This window comes from Arctopsyche grandis, chromosome 7 (assembly GCF_051622035.1).
Source record: "Arctopsyche grandis isolate Sample6627 chromosome 7, ASM5162203v2, whole genome shotgun sequence".
NCBI classification, from domain to species: domain Eukaryota; kingdom Metazoa; phylum Arthropoda; class Insecta; order Trichoptera; family Hydropsychidae; genus Arctopsyche; species Arctopsyche grandis.
The window spans coordinates 31199223-31224302 of record NC_135361.1 but is presented as its reverse complement, the minus strand read 5'-3'; the positions used below and the strand labels follow the sequence as shown (position 1 = coordinate 31224302).

General features: G+C 34.7%; 1 protein-coding gene and 4 non-coding genes across 6 annotated transcripts in view; 2 read left to right on the top strand and 3 right to left on the bottom strand.

The window, feature by feature from the left end:
- Nucleotides 1-25080, bottom strand: part of Syn2 (Syntrophin-like 2) — a 141041-nt gene that overhangs the window by 38784 nt on the left and 77177 nt on the right. The gene's annotated exons all lie outside the window — the stretch shown is intronic.
- TRNAR-ACG (transfer RNA arginine (anticodon ACG)) lies at nt 1569-1641 on the bottom strand. The gene has a single exon. It is a non-coding gene; the product is annotated as a tRNA-Arg (tRNA).
- On the top strand, nt 1776-1848 carry TRNAR-ACG (transfer RNA arginine (anticodon ACG)). The gene has a single exon. It is a non-coding gene; the product is annotated as a tRNA-Arg (tRNA).
- TRNAR-ACG (transfer RNA arginine (anticodon ACG)) lies at nt 4892-4964 on the bottom strand. Its single transcript has one exon. It is a non-coding gene; the product is annotated as a tRNA-Arg (tRNA).
- TRNAR-ACG (transfer RNA arginine (anticodon ACG)) lies at nt 5099-5171 on the top strand. The gene has a single exon. It is a non-coding gene; the product is annotated as a tRNA-Arg (tRNA).

Sequence of the window (25080 nt, the reverse complement as noted above, 5' to 3'; positions counted from 1 at the left end):
GTATATGAACGTGTATTGGATGGAAAGAAAAGCAGATGGCTTTTGAGAAACACTACAAAGATTTATTATTATTACGTACAAATGTATAGCCTGTTATACGCTCAGTTCAAAAGTAAATTAAAATTATTAAAGTATTATAACGCAGTTGAGAGTAGTATGATTCTCATAAAAAGGTTCAGTACTATGTATTTGATTTTATTTTTATTTACTAGTGGTTTTACCCGGCTTCGCTCGGTATTTGTAATATAAACCGCTTAAACATGGCTAATTTAATTGGAAAGACTTGCATTCATGGCTGTTACGACCTATTTCCCCCTCCATTCAGTGTAATGCTCTATAAGGTGCAATGCTCACGCACATAAGACAGACACGTGGAGGTGGTCAACAGAGACACTCCTCTTAGACGAACTAATCACATCACTGAGCAGTTCGGAAGCAGAGACACGTGAAAGTAGTCACGACCCACTCATACACACAACAATCGTCGGCACGCACAAAGGAAAGTGTACTTTTAAATTACAAATAAATATAAGATAAAGAGAGGAGCAAGCATTTAATTTCATCATTCTGGATCCACACAATCCTGATACAAGCCCGAACAAGGACCTTCTTAACGGATCCGAACATGGACCTTTGTACCGGAGCCGAACAATAATAGTAAACATTTTATTAAATTCATTTGTGTTTTTATTAAATTGATAGTCAAGGAATCTACGAACCAATAATAGTTACATATAAAGTCTCTTTCGAAATTAAATATTAGATAATAATAATAACAAACATAAAAAATTGTCGTCAACTGAAGTCGGAGCCGAAGTCATAACTGAAATCGGAATCGAAATCAAAATCGTCATCATAGAAAATTAGATTTTTTCGATAAAGTCATGGATTCTACCACCCAAACCTTATATATGTACATACATACATTAAACCTTGCATATAAAGTGTCTATCGAAATTGTTCGATCTGTTATAATCGAAATTATAGACAGATCGAACAATTATAAAAGAAAAAATGCGCCGCAGACAATTTACGACTATGGATTTAATCCTAAAGTAGAACAATGTTATCGAATATATAATTTCGGGGTCTACGTGACGAGCCAGAATGTTAAATTACAGAAAACGCAAATATCGGAAGGCAAAGATCGAAAATCGAAAGATCTTAAGTCGAAAGATCAAAAAAAAAAAGGGTGCATGGTAAACGGTACATACTCACTTAATTTGCGCGAGCAGGGTACAACAGGAACAAGAGGAACAGGCTTTTCCTCCCGTATTCTGCGCGCGCACATTAATATGTAGTTTTAAGTAGTTTTCTGTTCCAAAAGTTTTCTGTAATTTAACATTTTGGCTCGTCACGTAGACCCCGAAATTATATATTCGATAACATTCTTCTACTTTAGGATTAAATCCATAGACGTAAATTGTCTGCGGCGCATTTTTTCTTTTATAATTGTTCGATATGTCTATAAATACATATAATGATGTCTGACTGTTCCGCGAGAGGGATTTATGGAATTCTAGTGAACGTCTTAACACAAAAGTCGAAATAAATTTTGCAAAAAGAATCGATCCTGCCAGGATTCGAACCTGGAATCTTCTGATCCGTAGTCAGACGCGTTATCCGTTGCGCCACAGGACCTATTGATCAGTTCGATTCGATAGAAAAATAAAAATCATTTTATCAGTGAAAAATTGATAAGATAAGGCTATCGTTATCAGAATTGATAAGATTATTTACAATTAATATTTATGAATCAAAAAGGTAGATTTTAAGGTCCTGTGGCGCAACGGATAACGCGTCTGACTACGGATCAGAAGATTCCAGGTTCGAATCCTGGCAGGATCGATTCCTTTTTGCAAAAATTATTTAACCTGTGTGCAACGTCTACTAGAATTCCATAAACCCCTCTTGCGAAGTATAAAGTCAAAGCTTTTTTACAAAAAAATGATCCTGAGTAGATTCGATTTTTACATACCTCTTATACAGTTCACATGGTTTTCGTTTAAGAAGTCATTTTTTATATCTCTTATCTCTTATCCGATCGTTTTCATACTTTGCCATATTGCTCATTTTGGTCATCAATATACGTTAATGTATCGTCTGCTATTACGTTGGAGATAAAATATCGTATACAACGGGTTTCAAATTTGGAGCTCGTCGAGTTGCCTGACGTCTACAAAGCCGACGTCAACCGCGTTATACTGTCTTCTAACCTGTTCGCCATGAAATGGCCTTATCAGATTTTAATTGTTTAAACGCCTTTAATTCACTCTATATTTTATAAAACTTGCTCTATAAGTTCTCGTTATCTCTAATATATAAATATTTATAGTTTTAACTCTCATATGTATATATAAATTTCAAATTTGGCGTGTAGCTTCTTGTAAGGTAATACACGATATATATTGATTTTTGGCCAAATATGTCATTAATTGACTACGACCGTTGTGTATGGTGTGCACATAATCAAAATTCTTAAATACCATTGTGGCGCACTAGGGATTCCTGTTATGTCACAATGGTCCAAATTTAAATGAATAAATAAATTATTACTCAATAAATTATTATTAGTGGAATATAAAATCCATAGAGATTTTGCCAAAAATTGATCCTGAGTGGATTCGATTTTTACTTTATCTATGTACGTAGTAACAATAGATGAAGTTTTGTGATCATGCGAAAATTCGAACTCGAGATTTTGACTGATTCGAATTCAGAATCGATCACTGATCACGTTTTCATGATCTAGAAAAAATATGTGTGTGTGTGTGTGTGTATTTTGGGGATATTTTTAACACCGCTAGTTTTAATTGACTACGACCGTTGTGTATGGTGTGCACCAGAATTTCATCCAAATTATAAGTAAATTAGTAAAATTTATTTATAAAATATACATATTTCTCGCAAAATTAAATCTTTGTCTAGTTCTATCAACGCACACAACACACAGGTCCATGTCGAATTATAGACGGAACTGTTTTGAGAGCAGTTGATATTTGCGTATACAATATGAACGTACCCTCAGAATAGGAATAGGCTTAGCGTTGCATAAGTAGCTTTGTCTAGTTCTATTCAGAAATATACTATATAATACTATAATAGGGTCCATTGTCGGGAGCGTATGCGAGAACTCCAGTATGGAAAAACAAGTCGAAAGCTCATAATAAATTTGAACGTAGAACTTCCGTCAGAGTTGAACACAATTCACGCACAATACCCCCCCCCCCCATCCCCTTCTCCCTCCCATCCCATTCTGCAACACTTTTATATGCGAAAAATAAAACGAAATAAATCCTGTGCGGAAAACTTGGTGGAGATTTTCATAATTTAAGGGTCGGTGTATTGCCTCGGTGTCGGTCCGCCATTTTGTAATTTTTTATACTTACATATTATATATAAAATGAGATAGGCAAAATGGATGATGTTTGGAATTGAATAACGCGATGAAATCTACTGGCTTTCATTTGATGAATAATTCAATAGTGATGGTGGTAAAAAAGCTACGATTGCAATTCTAGCTCCAAATATGGTTTCTAATATTCTAAAATGATGCAATACTATTCTGAATGATATTGCTCTGAAGTTGATGGATGTCGTTGAATGTTTATAATATTTTGGACCTATTATGAAAATGTTTTGGACGTGTACTTAATATTTCTTGCATGAATAAATAATATTGTATTACGGAGCGATTATTTTCAAGGAAAATTTCCGTTAAATCATTTTTTGATTCACTCAATGAAGTGATATTTCAATGGCTGGTTCGGAAAGAAATCGTGTATTTTTTTTTCCGAAAATTGATTTAAATGTTTTAAAATTGATTTTAGCACGAAAATATGGTTTATATTGTGTATTTAAATATTTTTATACATACTGTTGCTTAGGGGTGGGTTCAGGATCCAAATGAAAGGCCAAAGTCGCTTCACAGCATTCATTAAACGATTCGGGAGGTCTACACGAAACCACCACTCACCCCAGAATAAACTGATCTACCGTATGTACCTCCTCATTAAGTACAAGTTGCTCACCACAGCTTCCCCGATCCATTTATGTATCTATTTTCTAGGCGCGTAAAGGTCTACCGTGGAGAGTATATTGTTCTGTGAGAACGCCAGCGTATCCTTTTATTCGGGTATTTACTGAGTCCTGATAACCTAATCCGGGGTCTCTATTGTTCACCCAAGAATGCACTTGGACAGTGGTTATTCTCTCTTATTTTCCCACGTTTGAATATGACTCTATATATTAACATATGTATATGTATGTATGTACATGCAACATTTTAAAGTGTTGTGCTGATATGAATGTAAGCTGATAAGGAGTTACATATATTTAAAATAAGATATTTTTTATCAAAACTACAGCGTCTCATAGTCAATATTTTCACTAAAGAACGCCTATAAATACCTAATTAAAGAAACTGGTTTTAAAATAAAAATAAAATATTTATCAATACGTACATAAATTCGTTTTAAAATTTTCCCATTTTTATATAATATACATATGTATGTATATACATATTTTTTGCGAATCGACCGCACTTTTCATGCGGACAAGATGGGCGTCCGTTCTGCGTCTTGGGAAAAAATCGTTTTCATTACGAGACGGTGATTGATTGACACAGAACCTTATGCAAGACGGGGAAAGCGTCACGTCGAGAAGAAAAGCCATTTTCCGAAGAGAGCGGTCTCACAATGGACAATGTTCGTTTCCGATGACTGACCGTGGATTTTGACCGTTTTGAGCCTCAAGTCACGCTAGATGATCAATCAACGTGCAAAAAACAAGTTTTCAATGATAAATCTATTAGATTCGTTTAGAAACACATATGTATCTAATACGACTGTAGAATATTGACCTTTCTGGGGAAATTTTCCGCAAAAAGAATCGATCCTGCCAGGATTCGAACCTGGAATCTTCTGATCCGTAGTCAGACGCGTTATCCGTTGCGCCACAGGACCTATTGATTAGTTCGATTCGATAGAAAAATAAAAATCATTTTATCAGTGAAAAATTGATAAGATAAGGCTGTCGTTATCAGAATCGATAAGATTATATACAATTTATATTTATGAATCAAAAAGATAGATTTTAAGGTCCTGTGGCGCAACGGATAACGCGTCTGACTACGGATCAGAAGATTCCAGGTTCGAATCCTGGCAGGATCGATTCTTTTTTGCAAAAATTATTTTGACTGTTGTGCTAATCGAAATCGAACCGTGGCCACTCCGTTCGAAAGCGCAATATGCTAACCGCTAGTCCACGCTGCTGGTTGAATTGAATGTACTCATATTGTTTTTTTTTAAAAGTTCATATTGTTCTTCACCGTCGGTAAAGAAGTAAAACTTCTTTACCGACGGTAATGACTTGCTTTGATAGTGATATCAGAATCACGAAGCGTTTCAACGCTGAAAAAATTGCACGATAAATAAATAAATATAAAATATTATGAAAATAATTCAAGGATGATCAGTTTGAAAATTAACAATTGTTTCGTATTGAAAAAGTTTGAGAATTATTGAGATGATTTAAAATGGAAAATTTTATTAAGATTATACATATATTATTATATATTTAACCAGCAGCGTGGTCTAGTGGTGAGTGTTGTATTCTTTCGTGCAAGGTGTCACGGGTTCGATTCCCACTAGAGTCTCGTTGTTGGCCAGACCTCGGTTTGATCGTTCCTTATCAGAATATGCCAATTTTTCTGATTTTCATTGAAACGGTTCCTGTAAAATTGGCTTTTCTTCTCCAATTTTCTATTGCAAACCTTGAGTTATTGTTATATCTCAGGTTTCGCCAGATTTCTCTCCATAGATATTTCTGTGTATGTTTATTGAATGTAAAAATTCGTATTGTTACATGAAATATGTTATTGATCGTATTGTATACGATGTTTGTATTGTCTTACCATAGATGTCAGATATTGTTTCGATTTACATGTAATATATAATTTCTCGAGTCTTAATTTTTTTAGCACACTCGCCGCTTAGGAGCAATCTGTGTGCATGATTAATTGAAAAAATAAAATATGATAAAATATATATTTGTAGAAAATGTTTGTTCAAAATATGTATGTAAGTAATTCAACTTTTTCTTGATTAATTAAAATGATAAAAAAAAGAATATACAAATCAGATGTCGTACAAATTCGTTGAGAAATGTTGACAAGACGGAAAATTAGGTTTTTCACCGAGTGGCAAACGACATCTTGAAAGTTTTCTTTCGGCGTTTGGCCTAGAAAAAAGAAAACGACCGCATGTTAAAAGAAAAGTCAGCGAGATGCAATTGGAAAAGTCGACGGAAAAACGTTAAAGTTACGACAAAAAAACGAGCCACCCCTCTAGGGGTTCGGAAAAAAGACGTTAATTTAAAATTGGAACGTGAACAAGTTTGTATCGTAATATTCGCGAGTAAGATACGCCAGGTCGTAAATTCGAAGGCTGTATTACATCGAAATTTCCCTTGTAGCTTCTGTCGTTGTTTGTAAATACATATTATATTTGTTAATATATATTTATATACTCACTTTTACGACCGCTGATAACATTCGAACTTTTCGCATAACGGGGTCTCAATCAGGGGAATTAAACTCAAGGATGAGATCGAACGGTTTATAGTTGAGAATCTTTGGTGACAATTTCAACACATTCAAAATGTGTTCCTTAAAATTGTCAAATCGAAAACTGCTTTATCAACGGGTGAGTCGAAAAATATAACGAAATAAAAATAGTTGTGGAGAGCATCTGGTCTGCGCCAATACAGTTTAATTTCCTTTAAATCGCGATTAAAAAGAATTCACGGTCGAAAATTGTCATTTTTTTTCAACTTTCACCAACCTGAGCAACGCCCGGTAATTTAAATATAAAAGATTTCTATATAAATGTTTGCAATACAAAATCTACAGTTTTTAATTTAGAACAACCGACTTTCATATAATACTAGCTGAACCTAGCATACGTTGCAATGCCACAATAACGCATGCAATTCCCGATCCCATTCCCGTTCCCGTTCCCATTCCTGTTCCCGTTCCCATTTGTTGGAAAAACGCAGGCAGCGAACACATTTGAAATAATTCAATTGTTTGTTTATTTTACCTAACAACGCAGGTCGCGACGCGAAAACTATTGAAATTATTACGTTGCAATGACACTCATGCCCATTTATCCCGTTTCCGTTCCCGTTTTTGGGCGATTTTTTTCCACAGTAATCTTCCCAGATATGCATACAACAAATCATGAAAGTTCCATCGTAATCGGTTCAGTGGTTTAGGAGCCTATACGAGACACACACAGACATTCAATTTTATACATATAGATTAAACGGTGCAGTGGGATTAAGTTTCTCTGACGAAAAATAATTTTGGCATGCATGATTTGAAGAATGGTTGAGTTTTCATCTTGTGCATCTAACGCGTCAAACGATTAAGTCCATTGTGGCGCTCCGTCAAATAAATAGTGTTGTAAACCATTGACTCTACCGCCTATGTCTCCTGACAACCAGATCTTGCAGTACTCTAACTCAGAGCTTAATTTTTTAACTTCTCAACGCACGATAGAGTGAATTGGAATGAATGCATTACGAAATTTTGCAACAATGAAACATTTCACGAAACTATGTACATATAATATTACTAAAATAAGACAACCAAAGCTCGCCCCACTTCTTCTTGAGAATCACTTCACAAGTCTAACTGGTGTGTATTATATGTGTATTTATAACCAGTAGCGTGGTCTTGTGGTGAATGTTGAATTATCTCGTACTTGATGTTACGAGTTCGATTCCCGCCAAGTCTCGCTATTGGCCAGACCTTGATTTGTCAAGGTCGATTGTTTCTTATCAGAATTTGCCAATTTTTCTGATTTTCATTGAAACGATTCCTGTAAAATTGGCGTTTCCTTCCCATTGGCGTTGGCTTATGCTTTCTAACACTAAAGAATATGGCGTCTGTTTTGGTTTGATTAATTTGAATTTTCCACTTAGTGAAGTGTTCAGTCATTGTTTTAATTGAAAATTCAAGATTTTTAAGAATAGTGTCTGGTTTTTTGCTACTTGTGAAGCAAGCGGTATCATCTGCATATAGGGCACGCTCGATTTGAAACAATTTCACAGTACGCCACTGTTATACACTTGCGTATAAGCTAAGTAGGCGTGTCAATAACTAATCAGGTGTGGATCCGCTCGACTGCGAAAACATTTCAGAAACGAAATCTTACTATAAAGTTTAGACGAAACCACTTTGGTGATGAATCATATATATGAGAATGTTAGTAAATTGAGAAATTCATACGAAGAAATAAAATCAGTAGCGAACAAACTGGCCAGGAAGTGGGGAGAAATTTTTGCATCAGGGCCCAAAATTTCTAGCTACGCCACTGGCGCTAAGGGGTTAGTAAAAAGTAGTAAAAAGATGTCACCACACTAATTGAGTCGCGGCGCGATTTTCACAGGCGAGTGAAGAGCCCGCTTAATGGACACGTTTGTTTGTTAATACTCCAATAACGTTCTCGGTATATTATTTGCATTGTCGTATTTATTCACACTCTTCCGATCATTTTTTCCCTTTTCGCCACCCTCTCGCTATGTCAGATTTTAATTGATTAAGCAATGCGTGCAATTTTGAATGTGAGGAAACGTAGGAATGTAAGAAGTATGTTAGATGAATTGAAATGGTTGGACATTAGAAATAGTCCTTAAGTAAGCACTTTAAAGTTTACATATAAGCTAGATAAGAATCTATTACCCACATATTTTAATAATCATATAGTTAGGAATAGAGATTTACACTACCGTCCATATGTTTAAGACCAAACCTATAACTCGATTTCTAATGTCCATTAAAATAATTTAGCGTAAAATAGTTCAAAGAAATGGGTATCATTTTTTTCCCTACACCCTTGGATTTAATTTGAGCAAAAAAAGCAGGGATTATCCCATTGGTTTGTTGTTTTTTTTATATAAGGGTTCAAAATGGGCTCAAAGACACCGCGTGACGAATCGACACATGTTGCAATTCGCCAACTCTACTATACGCAGTTTATGTTACGAACTTTTTTTGTTATTTTATCCTGCTGATATGACATCGAAACAGTTCAAAATAATAAACCCTAAATGAATTTGGTTCAGTTTAATCTGATCAGTCAGACTTTGAAGTCGTATTAGCGAAAAATTTATAATACATAAAGAGGACAAAAATTTTTGAAGAAATATGGGAAAAAATAAAAATCTCACCATGGAAACTCGAGGAGCCATTATTTCTCTTTACAAACAGCAAAAAACCCAACGATATATCGCCAAAAATCTGAATATTTCTAAGACTGCAGTACAACAGACGATAAAAAAATTCCAAAATTCTAACAATATTATGGATTTATCAAAATCAGGATGTCCCAGAATCACAACACAAGCATTGGATCAACAAATTATATTATTGACCAAGCGAAATAGAAGGATAACGGCACCAGAAATCGCCTCTGAGATAGAATAGACAGCCTTCAAAAAAGTATCGGTCACCACGGTTAAACATCGGCTGATGGAAGCGAAGCTTGGAGGGCGCATAGCAGTAAGAAAACCATTATTAAGGAGAAATAATAAAGCGAAAAGACTAGCTTGGGCTCTTCAGCATCGTAATTGGTCAATTGAAGATTGGCTAAAAGTGATTTGGTCCGATGAATCGAAGTTTGAATTGCTCGGTTCGAAAAGACGAGTTTACGTCCGGCGCACTCCCCAAGAAAAAATGATGCCAGACTGTGTGCTGCCAAAAATCAAGCATGGTGGTGGATCCATGATGATATGGGGATGTTTGTCAAGAGCTGGAGTTGGGAATTTAATCAAAATTTATGGAATTTTAAAAAAAGAAGGGTATTTGAAAATTTTAAAAGTTTTGCCGTGCGGCCGGAACTTATGTGGGCATGATTTTATATTCCAACAAGATAATGACTCAAAACATAAATCAAAGCTATGCATGGACTTCTTACGATAAGAAGAAGAAAAAAATAATTTAAAAATCATGAACTGGCCTCCTCAATCCCCCGATTTAAGCCCAATAGAACTTTTGTGGGAGGAATTGGACAGACGAACCAGAATCCATCGCTCAACATCCATAAATAAGTTTTGGAAACATCTACACGAAAGTTGGAAGTCTATACCTCCCATCACACTTCAAAATTTAATAAATAGAATGCCGAGACTATGTGCAGCAGTGATTAAAAGTAAGGGTGGGTTTTTTGACGAAAGTTCAGTTTGACGTTTTTATTTTTTTATAATTTTATGTTTATGTTGTAATATCTTTAATTTAATAAATGCGTATTTTTTGAACATAACTGAGTTTAAATTTTTTAAATTGGTCCAAAATTGTGTAAAATATGCTCCAAAAACACTTTGGTCTTAAACATATGGACGGTAGTGTACATAATTATAAAACTAGAAATAGGAATAATTTAATTATAGGTAGAGTAAAGAAAGGAAAAACTGCAGGAGGTGTTTTCCCCAGAGGTGTTTAAATTTATAATGCCCTTCCTGAGAGCATTAGAGGTGTTAATAACATTGGTGCTTTTTTGAACGGTGTTAATGGATACCTCTGTGGAAGATGATGTAATTGTATAAGTATAATCAATGCAATTTTTGGCATTATATAATATTATGTTATGTCAATTAAGTATAGTTTTTACTTTATCTATGTACGTAGTAACAATAGATGAAGTTTTTTTTTAATTGTGTTATATTTTATTTATAATTTTAGTTGTTACTTTTGTTATTTTATTAGTAATTTGCTACTAAATAAATAAACAAACATGCTATAGTATGAATGGATTTTACTTGTATAACGCGTAGTGTATAAAATGGGTTCGATTATTTTCGAAACCGAGCGACGCCGGGCAATTCGGCCGGTACACAATAATAATAATAAAAGGCACACTTAAAGCGCCACCAACGACAATATTATCCTTCGAATCAGGCGACCCGCAAAAAATCCTAAAACAACAAAGGCGTCAGATTCGAACGGCCACTTCAATGAAAAGTCGAGGAAAATCCGCGTGAAATGCGGGTCACGTTTTAGAGAGCGGAGAAAAGCGACAGGCTAATGACGCGACAAAATGAAATTGCACACCGACGACGCTGAAAATGTTCGCATCGATCACTCCCATTGCCCAGTGGCGAATGTGGCGTGGTAAATGTACGTATGTATGCCTGCACTTCCGGTCTGAGAGTGGAAACGGGACATTAGTCTCATCCTGTCGCCGAGCAGACCGTGAAAAGCTACGGCGATACGAGTGCAAGTGATGCTATCGGTATTGTGAGTCGGTAGTCACCCGTGACTCAGTTGCATTCTTTGTGCGATGCAATAAATGCAATTTCATACACCACTATACAGTTTTTATTTATTTATTATTATTAAATAGCAAATTGCTAATGATGTATATGTATATGTATATGTATATGCTAATGAAATTATGTAAAATTAACAATTTTAAACTTAAACTAGCAACTATAATTATGTCGGTAAATATTTATAAACATACTAGTGAATAGCCCGATGAAATATCATCGCATGGGTATAAAATTATTATATACTCGTATAAAACTAAAAAAAAAATCCGGAACTGGAACTGTTATTTTCGTAGACTCTCATAGATAGTTTTCAATTCTTTATTTGTAATAATTTTCAATTCTTAAAGTTAACGTTAGCAAAATGTAATATTTTCCGATTATACACAAACGGTCATTGACCTCGTAACGTTGAATATTATTATTACACATAACAAATTACGTGCATATACATATGATGTGTATTTACAACACGTATTCTGGGCGAGGATATGGCGTCCGGCGCGGGCTCATGAGCACATCGCGTTTGGATCGGAGGGTCCGAGGTTCGATTCCCGGCGCCCGCGGTGAATGAAATCAATTTTTTTCTCGAATATCGTCAAAATATAAATAATTTAAATTTAATTAAAAATAAATATATAAAAAAATGGTTCAAAACCTCGCTAAATGAAATTATTAAAATTACGTATTTTTATATGGCGAGAAGGAATATTTCAATTAATGTTTAAAAAAAAAAGGCGAAATGAAGAATTTGATTTGGCGTGATGTTCGTGACCATTAGCTCAATTTAGACCTATATTCAGGCTATTTGAGGTGATCGGTTTGAGTCGCGTCAAAGTCGTCTCGTCGAAAAATGAATTTATCGATTTTTATCGATTCATTCATTATGTTCGGCGAGCGTTAGGACACACACTCACACACACACATATACACACACACACACACCCCCACACCCACAGATTACCGTCTTTATATATATGATTTACCGACTGTCGGTAAATATGTATATAAATATGTGACAGACGATCAACCAGTATGGGGATTTCAGGGGGAGATAAAAATATAATAGAATTGAAGTACTATTGCAAAATTTATCACACGGCAACGATGTAAATCCTTTAATAATTTAATGCAATCGGAAATAACAATAGTGCTATTTACGTATATACCTTACAATTTCAACGTATTGTACGTATTTTAACTTTATTTTAAAACATGTGTCAATTCCTTTCCGAAATCATCCGTTGAAATCAACGGGCACAACACTAGCAAATATAGTTAACAAAATTAACAAAACTATAGTTCGTAACCTTAAAATAATATAATATAATTTCAAACATAGCATGTTTCAAATATAATTTTATAATACAATTCCAAACATGTCATCTTTCTTATCATATCAACAGTCAAAAAATATGTAGATCGCCTAATAAAGGTCTATTCAAACTATCCAGCAGTTACTGGCTATAGCACAGCACAGCAGCTTGCGTAAATGACAGTTCTATTCATACTATACAGCAACGCACGTTTCGACAAGTTCAGACAAGTTTTGGCTAAGTGCAAGGCAAAATCGGCTTACATGTACATTACAGAGTGCGACGATATTGCGAAATATTGCTTGCATCGTATCGTCGAGTCAATTATGTTGTAATATGCCGTTTCCGAATATATTCATATGCGCATGCGCACTTTCGTCAGTATGCGTGCACTCGTTACTATGACGTCACGTCGTGCGTGATAATTCGAGTGCATATGCATATTCGAATTCGAACAGTTTGAGGAAAATTAAGGCTAAACATCAATGAGGGGAAAACAATATGGTTCAAGATATTATTGTACTCAATTTTGTGGTCTTAAATAGGAAACTGTAGATTTGCATAGCTGAAAAACATTCATATGCATTTAATGAATTAATGTGTATAAGTATACGATTCGTTTGAAGCGAATGAATAGTGTTTCGTTCGCACAATTTACACAAAAAATCCAATTTGAAAGAATATGTATTTTGTGTTGAATTTATTCAATGTTAAAAAGGAAACTTTGTACGGCCACAAAAGAAAAATCGTTTTCGTTTAAACTACGTAAAAAATCTAATCGTTTAAAATAACAATAAAAGAATTCCTATCGTGGTGGAAAAATCGCTTACGAATTTCAACAGTTGTTTGTGTTTGAATTTTGTTTTTGTTGTTTGGGTTTTTTTTTTTTTTGGTGCGAAACGAAAGGTCGCGTGTTTAAAGAGCGTTCAACCGCTAAATTTGATTAAACAACTCTTTGCCACGATGTCGATATATTGTTACATTCTAAAATATATAATATTATAAAGTAATCGTCACAATACACCCCTGCGATTGCGACGAATAAATAATTCAAACACGAACTCGCGAAAGCCGCAAAATTTTCACATAAAACTGCTGATTATTGGCCATATTTTGCATATGAAAGTGTGTATATAAAATTCTATGACTTGATTTTAAAAGGTCGATGAAAAAGTTTGCCCAAATTAAGGCGAATCTTAAATGTTACTCGTTATGTCATTTTTCTAACACTTGATGGATAGCGAATGATCAGGACTTATTTTATTATTTTATTTCTCCAAATATACTGAATACAGGTTCTGCATATGTATTTTATGCATTCCTCATTAAAACCTCTACGACTCGAATTATTAATTATGAAATGAATATCGCTATTCTGACTGTGTGTGTGTGTGTCTGTGTAATATAACGCTTGCCGTACTATAATAGTTGTTTTGATTCGACATACGTATGTACGTCAGAGCTAAAACACTGCCAACAAAACGTACAACATAGTATACGAATTTAATAACGAAAGGAAAAACTTCTATATTTACTGTTTGCTACCAATGTTTCATCTAGGCAAATATTATATATACATAGTCTATGAGAGTTTAGCGCCATCTATTGAATGCCCCCTCGGTACGGTAGCTTCGATTACTGTTTCAGTTCCGGATTCCGATTCCTGTTTCAGTTCCGGTTTCCGACTTTTGCTTCAATTCCGGATCTAGTTTCCTGTTTTTGTCCCGGATTCCGATTACTATTTCATGATTCTTTTTTCATCTACGGTTCTGGATTCCTTTTTGTTTCAGATACGGACTCCATTTTCAGTTCCGGATACTGATCCCTGTTTCATTCCGATTCCCGATATCTGTTTTAGTTCCGATTCCGTTTAATTAATACTATACGTATTGTAACTTTATTTTAAATCATGTATCAAATTTGTTTCCGAAACCACCCGTTGAGATTTCAAAGGGCACAACACTAGTTGATCAATATCAACAGAAATAATTAATTTCGCGGGATATTCTTGTATAAGTGCCTCACAGATGCGAGAGAGAGAGAGAGGGGAAATTCAGTACGCACCGCGCTCAACGATCAGTGTGAGAATGATATCCGCCTTGTAATGAAGGCTCTGCCTCAGCCATTATTGTATTCATATCTTGCACTTATTTTATATTATTCAAAGTTTAATACACGATACAATAATTTTTATAGCTAATTATAATGATTAACCCTGCAGATTTTGCATTATTTTAACTTAAAACGCACATTTTTAACTGGACGCTTAGAGTCCAGCTCAGTGGCTGGCGGATTTTTTTAGCACAGCAAGGAAAGTTTCAATAACCAGCAGCGTGGACTAGTGGTTATCATATATGCTTTCGAACATAGTGGTCACGGGTTCGATTACCACTGGTTGCTGCTGGCTAGACATTGGTTTGGTTTATATATATATATATATATATATATATATATATATATATATATATATATATATATATATATATATATATATATATATATATATATATATATATATATATATATATATATATATATATATATATATATATATATATATATATATATATATATATATATATATATATATATATATATATATATATATATATATATATATATATATATATATATATATAGGTATGGTTTTTGACGCAAATTGTCATTAAAATAAATAGCTATGATTATTTATCTGAATACCAAATTTTCTATGTAGAAAATGAGCATTGAATACTTCGACGTAATAAATGCACAATAATATTTCGACTTAATAAATACACGAAAAATATTGGGAAGTGTCGGAGAAATAAATAAAAAATACGCTCTCACAGTGAACATTCATGCTTTTACAAGTGCGCATTTACAATTTGTGCCTCCTTATAAAATACGAGAATAAAAAAATCTTTTGTACGGAGGAAAATCAATACGGGCATCGTTTTTCGCAGCGCGCATAAGAACACAATCAACGTATATTTCGAGCAATATTCGATTTAAATATAATATATGTCGTGCCTATATTTTTCAATATGAAGGAGCCTCGTAGGGTTATCCGAAAATATTCCGCAGAATACACGTCGGAAAAGTTGCGAATCATGAATTTGAACTGAGAGACCGCGCCGGATGGTCGGGAAAATGTTTGTTTGCTCTCGTCCAAATTTTCCCAATTAATAAAAGTTACACGGAATTTCGCGTAAAATATTCACAAAACTTAAACCGACTCGAAATTAGGCTGGAGATGCTCAAAAAAAAAATCTTATATGTACATATGTATGTACATACCGGTCTCCGCGACGAGCCAGAATGTTAAATTACAGAAAACACAAATATCGGAAGGCAAAGATCGAAAATCGAAAGATCTTAAGTCAAAACATCAAAAAAAGGGTGCATGGTAAACGGTACATACTCACTTAATTTGCGCGAGCAGGATACAAAAGGAACAAGAGGAACAGGCTTTTCCTCCCGTATTAATGTGCGCGCGCAGAATACGGGAGGAAAAGCCTGTTCCTCTTGTTCCTGTTGTATCCTGCTCGCGCAAATTAAGTGAGTGTGTACAGTTTACCATGCACCATTTTTTTATCTTTCGATTTAAGATCTTTCGATTTTCGATCTTTGCCTTCCGATAATTGTGTTTCCTGTAATTTAACATTCTGGCTCGTCACGTAGACCCATACATACATACATATATTTGTTTTGCGATTTAATCCGAGTCATTCATTTAATTAGGGAAGTCAATAATTTGAAGCTATGAAGCAAATCTGACATAATAATGTGTATTATTTATTTTATTTATTTATATAACTAGCTGAACCCGGCAAGCGTTGCAATGCCCGAATAAGGCATGAAATTCATGTCAAAGCCGTGTTGTCGTAAACCAACTGGTAACGTGGTTACTAACGAACACATTTCCTTGACTACACAATGGCGCTTCAAACTATCGCGTTGGTAAAATCGTAATATTATTATTAAAAGGTTTTTTCCCGTTTTTTTTTCACAGTAATCTTCCCAGACATGCATACAACAAATCCTGAAAGTTCCATCGTAATCAGTTAAGTGGTTTAGGAGCCTATACGAGACAGACAGACAAAACCAACAGACATTCAATGTTATCCATATATGTATATAGATTTTAATTTAGAGATGGAGATTTTAATTGTGTTCGCTAAGTCGTATATAATCGTATAATCGTAATTAACATGTTTCAAATTGAAAATTTTGGAGTCGGTGACAGCTATGTAGCTTTTTGGCTCTCATCATCTCTCATATACATTTTTATTTCACTAATAGATTATATAATGAATGTTAAAAATATGTTTTTATAAAATTGAAATGGCCGATGCGGTGTTCATTCTTTGGCCAAGGCGTTCTCGCCGCTTGTTCGAAGTCTCTTCCGAACTGCGATATTTTATCATACTAGATTTTATAAGCCATTTTAAGTTCGTCCCACTTCGTTTTTGTCATCTCACATAAACATATTTACAGTTCAAACATAATGAACGTAAAACATTATATTTAAGGTTTCGCGAAATATTTAAGGAAATGAAGAATTTTGGACTTTTGCCACTTCAAATATGAGGGCACATATATTATGAATGACAAGATTTTTTTTTATATAAATCCCAAAATTATATTCTCTAGTTTGAATAATGTCAATCAAAGTTATAAATTTGTCCCCAAAGCATCGCGTTGAATATTTTAAATGAGATCGTATCTTGCCGAGTCCCTTTACTTCGATTTTTACTGTATATTTAAGGAGACGAACTGAAGCTGTTATTTTTTCCCAGGTTTTATTTTATTCACCAGTGGTCCTCAAGTGCGGCCACAAATCCATAAAAAAATACAAGAATTGAACATACTTCCAGATGACTTCTTAAATAAAGCTTTGAAATAAGGGCTTATCTTTATTACAAGCTTCACTCTGTTAGTTCGGTGACATTACAGCCCCTCAAAAATTTGGTATCTGACTTTTAACGACTTCCACTCTTTAGATCGCTTTGATATTCTACCGACATACGAAGGTTAGCTAGAATTTAAGTAAGCTCTTGTCTCGGACATTAAGTAGATAAGTTTAATCATTAACGAACTCATTAAAAATTACATCGGAATTTTATGTAAAATCAAAGCGATGACAGCTAGCTATCCAAGCGTGGCTTTCTACCGCTCCTTCAAAACTCAATTAAACAATAGCAAAGCTACTTTTTTCACTCAGGGCGGCGCCCTCTGAGCCTTTGCTCTCGGCGCCGCCCTGAGCCTTTGCCTACTAGGGCTTTGCCCTCGGCGCCCCCTGAGCCTTTTGCCATCAATGGCTTCGCCCTCGGCGCCCCCTGATCCTTTGCCTTCTAGGGCTTCGCCCTCGGCACCCCGTGAGCCCTTGCCTTCTAGGGCTTCTCCCTCGGCGCCCCCCTGAGTCTTTGCCCTTATAAAAAATCGAATCGGCGCCTATGAATCGAAAAAAAAATCGAATCATTTGTTCGATGACGTCACGGATCTTCGAACAAACGAAGGATACATACATATATACAAAGTCTCTTTCCAAATTATATATTAGTTTTGAAAAATATGAATAAAAATTACTTAAATTTTAAAACACATAAAAGAAAAAATTTGTGTAGCTTTTGGAATGGCTCGGAGATTGCGATCAAAGGGCTGTCATATAAAAACCGCTATGCAATTCCACAGTTTTTAATTCAGAATCAACAATGGTGTTAAATAAAAGTTTTTTTCCCAATATTTATCTGCCCGAGCAACGCAGGGTGAAATCCGGAAATGCCTGCCTCTTATACAGTTGCAGTCATTCGGTAAGACTGAGCTTCTAAACAAATTGACAAAAATAGTATCTATCTACTCAAATGGAACAAAATGATGCAGAAAAAATAGACGAATTCAGAATTTCAATTGTCTATTATGTATGATATTATATAGTGTGCAGATTTCTAGGAAAAAGTTTTATTCTAAATATAATAAAGTACCAAAAGTGGAAGCGCAATAACAGTCGAGGCGATGAAAGCTTTGTACTTGTTTTTGAAAGTTTACAAGTCGATAGTTGAACCACGGTAGTACAGCTTTTAATTAATGCGGTAGCAACTTAAGCAATTTGTTACACAGACGAGAGTTTTCAGCCAACTTTCAAACTTTCGTAATATTAATATACAAAAGTATATATATGATATATGCATAAATACAGATCTAAGTAGAGAAGTGTTGTAACTAGAGTACGGATAGCCAAGGTGCCGATCATTGTTCCATTGTTGTAAATGCTTTGTAAAAAAGGTTCAGCCAACATTTAACAATGCATATACAAAATTTGAACAATAAACGGCACCTTGGTTATCCGGGCTCTAGTTGAAACTACAATCAGGGGATTGGTGCTCGTCAACCACTGGTGTATTACATACATAGAGTTGATCATCTTATCTCGCGTTCGCGCCAAAAAGGCCTCGACGTATGAAAAAGCTGTATACAACAGCCAATTAGGTCCCGCGACCCATCGACCAATGAGCTCTCTGTGTTCAGAGTACCCACTGGGTATAAATACACTGTTCGACAAATGACGACTTTTTTTGGTTCAGATATGACGAGATATGACTTTTCTTATAGATCTATGCCCAGTGAACACGAATCTGGTGATAAAAAATGTTGATTGGCTCGAGATTCGGAGATAAGTGTTTTTTAAATCGCGCGATTTTTATATATCTTGGTGTTGTTCGGTTGATGTCTCAAAATCTGTTGATTTCCTGTTCAAAATGAATATTGGAATTTACAGTCGGGTATTTTATCTTTCATTTGTGGTACTTTTAAGCTTTCAAATCTCTCCAAGTAGTCGTCCAGTTCAGATCAAAAGTCAAAAGTACGTATTTTCACTTGGGATTAATTACCACTGTTTTTTTTACGCTGTTAATACTATTTTATATTGAGTATTTTCTATTGAAACATGTTTATTGGAATAGTGTTCTAGCCAAACTATTTTTTGTTTTCGTTTAAAAGGGTCAATTGGAAGTGTGCTGAATTTTAAATCGGTAAAATAGCGAGCTAAAAGCTCGTACTAGAATTTACTCGTATTTACACGAATCTGGATTGAATTAATAGGGATAATATATTAAATTGTCTTTATATGAGAATTAAATAAAATTCCACAGAAAAATCATATTTCGACTATTCTTGTAGATTAATAACGAAAATTCTATTGATAACTGGCTTACCTCGATAAAATAAACGAATTTATCGACCTCGACAAACCAAGGTCTGGCCAACAACGAGACTCTTAGTGGGAATCGAACTCGTGACTTCAAACACGAAAGAATTCAAAACTCACCACTAGACCACGCTGCTGGTTATTTCAGACAGACAGACACACAGACAGAATAGCGATATTATATTCATTAATTTGGTCAGATTTATATTTCACTATGATGACAATGACAGGTTTTTATTTTTTCCGGCCGAAATAGTAAGTTTAGATAAAAAAAAAGAAAAGACGAAACACTTGTGCATGTCGTGATTTAGTTTCTGTATGAAATTTCTCTACCAAAACTATAGAAGTTGGCACATTAAAAATTAGTATTAGATTTTTAAAAAATCACCAGAAAAATTTCTACCTCACTCTGCACCGCAGAATATGTTCTATGTATGTTCATATATGTACATATCGTCGAAACTTTCGTTCGCTCGCGTTATCAGTGGTTCTAAATCTGTTGCACGAGCAAACGTACGAGTATGCAACGACCTCGTACCATACATACAATTTACATACACACATGTGTACGTATTAATCTTGCTGATTTGCATCTGGAAGGCCTAATATGCCATAAATTTCATGCAAAGTGCTATAATTTATCGCGGCGCTCATTTGAGGCATCCCTTCACACTCGGTGTGAATATGAATTATTGTAAAGCACCGGAAAAATATTCAAAAAAAATTCATATATCATCTCCAGGGGGATGTTTTAATGTCATACATGCAGAGTCAGGCCTTTTCGATTGACAAAACATAACATACATACATATATCGTACAAATATGCTTACATAATATTTAAATCTTTGTACGTACGTGTATTTTATTTGTAATAATAAAAATATTCATACGAAAATGATGTATAGCCGTTTGAAAAGATTCCGTTAAGAGACGATACATCATTTATTCAAATTTTTCTTTTCAACGCGTCGTTGATAGGAATAAAGAAAATTTATGTACATTTTTTATTACGTGTACTATTTGCTTACAGGTTTTGCGTGCGATTTTTTTAAATATAAAATATCAACGTATTCTACGTTTATTTATACAAAATAATGTAGATGTTATTATTAAATTATTAATTAACTAAGTTTTGTATTTATTTGATCAAACTAATGTAACTTGTTTGTTGTTTTATAATTAATATACATATGTATAGCATACTATTTATTGTTTGTAGACGTATATTTTGTTATTGATTTGTATTGTGTTACTCGAATGTAATATACACTTTTGATTGTGATTTTGTATTGTGAAATGATCAAATATCATTAATTTCAAAATTGTTTACAATATACTCGCATATACATACATATATACACATACATTTATATTTATTTACTTAAAATAAATTTATAATTTACAATGATTCCATGCGGCATTAAACTTGTAGATGTGTAAATAAATTCTAAATCATATTCAAATAGTGGTGACAAATGGTAGGATGGTTTTTCCGATTTGATGAGGAACCGTTTCAACAAAGAAATCATATAAATATATAAATTGGCAAACTCTGATAGAAAACGAACAACTTGGTCTCACGAATATCTGGCCAGCAGCACTAAAGAAATACTCTTAACGTTAACGTAAAAACCGAGCTGTATTGTTGGCTATATGTACATTTGTTACATACATATGTATATGAAGAATCTAGAACGGTTCAACTAAGGACGAATCATTCACACACTATTCATCAAACGCCTTTTCAACCAAAAGACGGCCAAATAAACAAAATAAATACCTACATATACATATGTATATAAAATACACTGTATATAACAGGGATAATATTTTTGGCACTGTATTTGTAAATGCATCTGTAAAATAAATTACACAAAAAATGTCAAAACGACATTTAATGTCAAATTAACATCTCTAAAATAGCTCACACGACAGAATCGACGTTCGCCCGTTAAATTAAAAGTCAAACAAAATAAAATTTGACGTTTCAGTGAAATCATAACCAGTTACATTTTCACTGCGTAATCGTAATATATTAGCAGCCAGCACTTATTTATTTAAGGGTTAGGTTAGGTTAGGTTAAGTTTGGGTTGGCCCTATTAATTTAAGATTAGGTTGTTAGGGTCGGTATTTATTTTTGTCAAATTTTATTTTTGTTACTGGCAACCCACTTGACGTTTGATTTGCCGGGCGAAAACTGAATCTGTTGTGAGAGCTATTTTAGAGAGGGGCATTCTTTTTATTTTTATTTGATAAATGGTACTATTTATAACATATAATATGTATAGGAGGTGTTATAACAATCCTTGTGCGAAAAGGGTGAGTTACACATGTTTATGTATAACTAGTGTTGTACCCGTTGATTTCAACGGGTGGTTTCGGAAGGGAATTGATAAACAAATTAAAATAAAGTTTTATGTTACATATATATAAATATAATGTAATTTGTAAAAAAAGTTGAGTGCGTGCATTACACACTCGTCGATCCAACCCGTTCACCCGTTCGAAATTATGAATGAATGTGTGTCTGGCTTTGTGGATGTGTGTATGCGTGTACGCTCCCACGCAAGATTAGGCGTATCTGACGCTGACGTCACCCGTCGCCTGACGTAATTCGGCGAACAGTATCAGGAGCACATGTCAGACGCTCCACACCACCCGACTTCCCCGCTTCTCTGCGTCTCCTTGACATGAACGGTCGTCACGCCACATCCCTATGCATAACGTATACTCGTGGTATTCTAGAATTACTTAATTACTAAATCTCCATACTTGTCCACGCATCCGCCACATACCCAAATATGTCGCGTCCGTTTTTATATATTATTTGACCTTAGCAAAGCGGTGACTAAGCCAATAAAATAATTGGTTCGTTAAGTGTTGATGTGTACCATCGGTATTTAAGTTCCGGATTTGATTTGTCTTCGGACGTGTTCGTTTTAGTTGTAGGTATCCCGTAGTGGTAATGCGATTACGTGTCCCTGAACGGGGATCCGATTCGGAACCCACAGGATTATTGCGTTTCGTTGGAACGATATCTTCGGCTGGTATTACATGGAGAGGCGAGAAAGCCGAGTGCCGACTTCCGGTCGAAAGGACCCAAATTGGAAACGCTTTCAGTGAGACTCTATTTCGTCCTTAAGGATAACCCAACTCCATACTTATGTAGTTCCACTTTACTATTATAATACATATGTACATATAATTCGAAATTGAGGAAATTCAAGAACAATATTCTATATTACATTTCGATCGACAAAACTTACTAATATATGTATGAGCCGTTATATTTAAAATTGGCTTCCGTCCATTTTTCGTCATTTCGAGATATATTTCATAGAACATAGAGAAGGCCAATATTGGGCATTTGCTTAACAAGTTGGCATTTTATTGACAGTTTAAAAATCGAAAATTGGACTTTTGCAACTTTCAAATATAACGACTCATATATAAATATACAAGGAAAGAGAAGACAGTAAGAGAAGAAGAAGAGTAATTTTACCCAAAAATTCTCAACGTACAGAAAATTGTATTAAAAAAAATGATAAAAGTTGAGGATATAAGTTTTATGCAAGTCTATGCGCCTGAAATACGCTTATATTGTGCCACAGTGCTTAATATGCTTAGTGGCCAAGATTTAGAAAAAATGCAAAAAATACAGAATAAAGCTATGAGAGGTATTTTGAATGTGTATTAGATGGATCAGTATTAGAATTAGTCTAAATATTAGTACATTGTCTTTTGTTTATAAGTTAGATCATAAGTACTTTGATGATTATATAATGAGGAATAGAGATAAACATAGTTTTTATACTAGAAATAAGGACAAACTAGTTTAAGACAGTTGGGGCTGTTTTTCACAGGGGTGTGCTCCTGTACAATGCCCTACCTGAGTGTGGCAGGTCTTCTAAGACAGTGGATGCATTCTTGCGAAATACAAGGAGACACCTCTGTGAGATACAGTGCATATAAATTTAGTGTATATTAAATTTTAGACTTAAGTAATTAAGAATGTATTTGAGTAAAATAGAAAGTGTATTAAATTAGCTAAATAGCTAAAATCAATATTTTTTTACATATAAATTTACCAGGAAGGCCTTACAGGTAACCCCAATGCGCCTTCCTGGCCAATTACAAACATTGCAGCATTTTTTTTATTTTTTATTATACAAGTCGATGAATTACGAGACACTCACAAATTAACGAGAAATCTATGAATTGTACATAAATTTTATTGTATATTAATCATACTCAAATAGTGGTGACATAGTAGGTAGGAAGGATATTTAGCCAATTTTACCGGGAACCGTTTCAACAATGAAATCAGAGAAAATTGGAAAATTCTGATAGGAAACGATCTACCTGGAGTCACAAATATCCAGGTCTGACCAGCAGCACTACAGATATACTCAGAAAAATTCTTTTTCAATCGAGGTCAGCTCATGGGATCGAAGCCGGCGCCTCTTGACGCTAAGCAGAAGCTTAACGACCGAGCTATGCTGCTGGCTAAAATATAAAATTGAATGTCTGTTGGTTTGTCTGTCTGTCTCGTATAGGCTCCAAACTTAAGAAATTGGATTAAACCTTACTTAAGAAATTACTTCTTAATCATTTACATGTCTTTCAAGCACTCCACAGCCTTGCTCACAACCCAATTTCACAACAGCACGGCAGTTAACGGATTTTCTTTGTATACCGACACAATATAGATACACATAATACAAGGCTCCATTATGCAAACTTGGTTGTTTTAACGGGTCGTTAGAGGTTGTAGACAAGAGATAAGTGTCAAGGAGTTCGATCGATACAGAGAAAGCTCAACTTGTCCGAACAGCTGTTTGCGCAGAATGGAGGCTGACCGGCTCACCGAAAACAATATGTTAATTTTTCACGCCGAAAAAAAAATCCCGCATTTTCCCCATTTTGATTAATTACCGCCGTGAAAAGCGGCCGATGACTTTTCCCTTTTCCACGCACAAAAATATAACGCAACTCGCTTTCGTTAGGTGTGGCAATCACGCTAAGTGGACCGGTTTATACACCCCCCCCCCCTAATTGTGTAGTATAACCCCCTCCCCCTCGGTTAATATTCCAGGGTGAAAGTATGAGGTTTTGAGTGTTTGAAAATCGGGAAGGTGTGAGGGATATGTTATTAATCGATCCGTGTTGTGAGCGATTACGTGTCGGACACGTGTAGCCCTGCCACGTGTCAGGCCGGGACGTTATGTAAGGATGTCGATGTG